Source organism: Fragaria vesca, linkage group LG7 (genome assembly GCF_000184155.1).
Source record: "Fragaria vesca subsp. vesca linkage group LG7, FraVesHawaii_1.0, whole genome shotgun sequence".
NCBI classification, from domain to species: domain Eukaryota; kingdom Viridiplantae; phylum Streptophyta; class Magnoliopsida; order Rosales; family Rosaceae; genus Fragaria; species Fragaria vesca.
The window spans coordinates 6940592-6946314 of NC_020497.1; the positions used below are offsets into that span (position 1 = coordinate 6940592).

The 5723-nt window shown below is 35.2% G+C and overlaps 1 pseudogene; it reads left to right on the forward strand.

The window, feature by feature from the left end:
- Positions 1–163: 163 nt before the first annotated feature.
- LOC101298949 lies at positions 164–1900 on the forward strand (annotated as a pseudogene).
- The last annotated feature ends 3823 nt before the right edge of the window (positions 1901–5723 follow it).

A 5723-nucleotide genomic window follows, 5' to 3' on the forward strand; every position in this document is an offset into this window, starting at 1 on the left:
AAGAAGGTTGAGATTCTGCAAGTGGAGCAATACGTGGCTTCTCAACTACCAATCAATGAAGTCTCTTATATATGCACGTGTTAATCCTCTATCCTAGACTCCTAGTATCTCATTCTTCCCCACCATTCTTTGAACAAACCCAGATTGTGGAACACAGTCGGAGATGGCGGTGCTCTTCGCCTCTGTGAGAGAGACGGCGAGAGTTGAGGTTAGAGAGATAAGCGCCGACCCGCCCAGACGCCATTTCGAATTACTTTTTTCAGCGACTTCCCCTCATTCGGGGCGGCCATCCACCTAGACGCGATTGAGAAGAATAACTGGTCGGCTATGAACTTTGGTATTGGTGGCAATGGAGGGATTGAAACAGTGGATAGGAATCATAGGATGCGAGAGAGAAACTCTCCACTGCGTAGTAATTTTGGCATTTACTGTACTTCCACTTTTTTTTGGTGTCCAGCAACTAACTAACGATGGTTTGAGTTCCGTCCAAGCATGTGACCTGGTTCAAGTGAACCAAGGTGCACTGAATCCGCTCCGATCTTGTGTCTATTTTCCAATGTGGTTATTGGTATCGCTGAAATGAATTGCATCTTTCCGCTCCTCTGCCCTTTTTCAACTTTCCCTCCTCTTTTCCACACCCATTCTTGTGGGCTTTTAAAACTTTGCTCTGTATACCCATGCATGATTAATTATCCACTACATTAACTGATTGAGTTCTAACTGTATATATCACACAAGTAAATAATGCTTATCACACATCAAATGTACATCTTATAACCTACCAGTATGGTTAACAACATAAAATTGATGATGCGAAATTCCCACATGAACTATACATGTATGGCTGAAGTTACTGAAACATGTTCGATACAAGAACAACGATTCAATGTTTATAGAAGCCAGTCGAGCAATCATACTTTCTCATGAATTTTTTTGGGGGTCTTCTCATTATCTTCTGTAATTGCTAGCTTGTGATGTTCTTCATTTTCTTGATTCTGCACCGATACTTTGAACTACCATTATTCATTTATTCTGGACTTATTATTATGCCAGCGTAGGAAACCATTTATTTTTAGTGCATTCTCGGATTCAGCCTCAACCATACAGGTTCGCTTTGACATTGTATATTGATTTGTCTCTTCTTTGCATATTGGCAGATAGTTGAAACTGAGAGATTATTAAAGCCAATCCTTTCATTTGAAGAAGTTCCAGGTTCTTTCTTGCGAGTCTTATACTCCCCGACTTTCTAGTTTTCTTAGTCTTTATCTTCTGTGTCTCAATAAAAAGAATTATTAGTTTTTCATATGGAATACATTTTTAGTGTTTTCTTTTTCCTGATCTGCAGTGTGCGTGCATGGAACTTATAGGAAGAATTTGGAGTCGATATTAGAGTCTGGTCTGAAGTGCATGACATGATTGCATGTTCACGTTGCAAGTGGCTTGCCAACAGATGGAGAAGTGATCAGCGGTAATGTTTGCTAGAATTATTATCTGAACGTGTTTGGTATTAATTAACTTGCTTTTGGGATCAGTCAGAAATGCTTCTTGACTCCATCATATATTTATATTCCACACCTGCTCCCTTTGAAATGATGATAATTGATTTAGTGTGGTATTTCAGGTATGCGACGAGATGTTAACATTTTGATCTTTCTTGATATCAGAAAAGCTTTTGCTGGTATAACAAGTCATATAAATTTTTTTATTCTGTCTATGCATTGGGTAACAAATGCCCAGGTTTCTCATGCCTATGTTCATTTTATCTTATATTTCAGAGGGAATGAAGTTCTACATTTCAGACAACAAGGTGATCTTGACTGAAGGATTTGATGGTGTTGTTCCAGTCAAGTATTTCGAGAAAATAGAATTGTGGCCGGGCAGAAAGCCTATAGCGTTTTGAAGTTGGACTGTAGAGCGGTCATATAAATTATTTATATTCTATCTTCCCTTGGGAGCTTTTCTTCTTTGGATTGTTTTCCTTGACAACATGTTGCAGTTCTCTTTTCTTTTCCTTCTTTTTTGTTGTAAATTTGTAACAGTTGCTGCATAAGCCGGTTGTTGTCAGCGATTTCCCTCCTTATCAATGGAAATGAAATTATGGCTTGTGATGTTCAAGGTTTGGACGGCTGCTTCAAAAATGTATGGTTCTTCCTATATTAGAATTTAGAAGACAATGAAATCGAACCTTAATTAGGAGATTATAAGAGTCGGATTAGAAGTTCTGAAGCCAATTTTCATTATTCATGCCGAATGATGGGGCTGTAGGGGCCTGTATTACGGCTGATTCTGCAAGATAAACTTGTTACTCAGTGATATATCCTTGCATCTCCATGGTCTCTTATCTCTTGTTGCAAAATTCAATCCGTGTGTGAAACACATTTATGCAATGTTGCCTATTGTCGTGCTAAGAACATCATTACCCACGACTATGGAACTGTGGAATGTGAAGACCTTACAAGCTTGTTTCCTTTGCTCCGTATTTTTCCCATCAAATTAGCTAGTTAACTTGTTTCTTTTGCTCTTTATTTTTCCCTTTTAGGCACCTTGTAACTAAAAGAAAGTATATATACTACAGTAGACAGCCCATCAATGGTTGTTTTGGACTTTTTGCAATAAAACTTTAAAGTTTAAACTGAATTGCTGGCCCCGAGGGAGTGAAGTTTCCCTTTTCCCTTTTCTTCACTTTTTTTTTTAGTTTTTTTTTTATGGGTGGAACCAGTGAAGACATAGACCAAAATAGTCAAATTCTTACTGGATTTCAGACATAAAAAAAGAAAACAAAGAAAAACTTGTGACAAGTACAAGACACTATAATATTTACAACTGTGTTTGACTACTCTCTCTTTTGTCCTTATATTTTATAATTATTAGGGAGAATTTGTGTCATTTTTCAATGTGGATATTTGTTTTGCTAAAATAAATTAAACTCTTCAGCTCAATCCACTATCAACAACAATATGTATTAACAAGAATCGGTATCAACAACAATCCGTATTAACAAGAATCGGTATGAGAATATTTCATATCATTCTACTGTTTACTTACCATAAGGAATCAAAACATGAATGAAATTAATTACGATTGATGTTGTTTACTTACAATATGGAATCAGAATTAAAGCTAGTTTAATTACTAAAGCTAGAAATGAATTTAAAATACCCCTAAAATACACAATATATGTTTTTAGGGTTGGGTAACTTAGAAATATTATAATTATGTGAGGATATTTTAGGGAGAAAAAATTGATTACAAGAAATGAATTTAAAATACCCCTAAAATACAATATATATTTTTAGGGTTTGGTAATTTAGAAATATTATAATTATGTGAGGATTTTTTTGGGAGAAAAAATTGATTCTATTACCTTGATTTTGATACCCATCTCCCCCCTTTGGGTATCGAATAAGGGGTTTCATCAGGAATTGATTCATGATAAACAAGTAAGACCCACATCCATTTCAATACCTTGACATGTTAGTAAACGTCAGAATCCACCAATTCCGAAATCAATTACACCACTCTCAATTTCATTACAGGTTAGTAAACATGCCCATATACTTTTAACTCTCTCCCATTATCTAAAATTCCATCCTAGATTTTGATATTTTATTACGTTGTGTTTGGATTAAGTAATTGTAATGTTCACGAAAATTTTAAAATCATGGGAGTTACAATTCCATGAATCTAAATTCCATTAATTGATAATTTTATTATTTGGATTTCATTATGTAGAATTTTAAAATGACAAAAATTAGTATTAAAACTAACCTCAGTTGAGGAAATTGATAAATGACTCATATTTTATAAGGAATTCAACGATTATTTTCCCGTGAAAATACAAATTCCATGAGATAAGAATCTAAATGATAAAAAGAGTCTAAACCAATTAATTAGAAATTTTTTATTTTTTATTAAATTTGTGAGAATGCATTCAAATCTAAACACACCATTAGAGTCACGCCTGATTCATTCGCAGCCTGATGGGAGTGAAGGTTTCCTCTTTAGTGGCCCAATTCTAAAATAAATTCAGTTTTTTTTTTTCTTTGATTGGTGGGTTGAAGTTGAACCAGCGATTGAACAAACACCCAGCCGCAATATTTGAACGAAATTGTATTTTTCAATTATGGCCGTTTAGAAATCCAGGCCACACTATTCTCTCTATCATTACTCTATGTGCACGTTTGGTACCCGGTACTAGGTTAGACCTCCTTAATTCTTAAGACTGTCATGCACTAGTGTGGACTGTCTTAAATTGTACTAATACTGGGCCACATTTGGTGTTGCATGGGATTAGGAAAAAAAGTTCTAAATTAGAGATGTCTCATGTTTGGTGATACATTGGACTAGACTACTCTAAACATAACAATCTTAGTCTAACAATCTAAACAATCTTGGTCATCTAACAATAACAATCTAACATCTAACAAGTAACACAGACCAAGTACCTCAAATATGGATATGCCCTTAACAACTAATAGAAACACGTGAAAGAAATATGCAGAATCCAAAAGAGACCAAGTACCTCAAAAGAGACCAACAAACACAGACCAAGTACCTCAAATATGGATATGCCCTTAACAACTAATAGAAACACGTGAAAGAAATATGCAGAATCCAAATGAGAGAAAGGAAACCTGTGAAAGAAAACCTTTGTTTGCAGCAGCAAATCAACACCTCCAAGTTCATGTCCTGATTGTTCAGCAGCAGATCATCATAACCTTAATTTGTTTGCAGCAGCAGATCAGCACCTCCAAGTTCATGTCCTGATGTTTACAGCAGCAGATCAGCACCTCCAAGTTCAAGCCAAGCAACTACTGCCAGATTCTACTGAATCCAACGATGACAAAGTAGCTTGTTCCCCATTGATGATGAGCATGCTACATAAAAAAAAGGAACTAAAATCACAATATATACTACATTTAACAAGAGTTTAAACATGAATTTAATTTATGGCACACCATTACAAAATATAAATATGTCACTACAGTCAATCACACTATTATTACTATGTATATCAAACCTAGTTCATACAGCCTAGTTCATATGGTATAATCTGTTAATACAGTAGCATTGAATCTGTTAATACAGCCTAGATCATATGGTATAATCTGTTCACATTTCATTGGAAGGTTTTACACACAAAAAAAAACAACAAACAAAAAAAATCAGTTTACCTGTTTAATCTTGTGCACCTCCAAGTTCATGTCTTGAAGGTTCAGCAGCAGATCAGCACCTCCAATTCAAATGGTACCTGAAGGTTCAGCAGCAGATTATCATAACTCAAGTAAACTTTGTTTGAGGAATTTGACAAGAGATGAGACTCACCTGAGCTCTGATGATAGCACTTCTTTTATCCTGCTCAGCATTTTCCTACAAAGTTAAAGTTAAAAACCATGTAATATAGAGAGGGAAAAAGCATAAACAAAACTCACATTTAAGCTTAATATTATGTGTTCATTATACAACAACAAAAACAAGCAACACAAAGGTTCCAAAATAGTTACAGCCTGCTCTAAACATACTTGCTCCCTTCATTAGTTCTTACATAAGAAGCCACCACAAACAAAAAAATACAAACATTTCACTGATGTTCAGTCACATGATCAAAAAATCAGTAAACCTACTGGTGGCTTTTAGACCAATCATTGCCTATCTATTGCTCATAAGCAAGTTCTGAACATATACCCTTCTAACATCATCATCCAATGAACTTGAAGATAGAG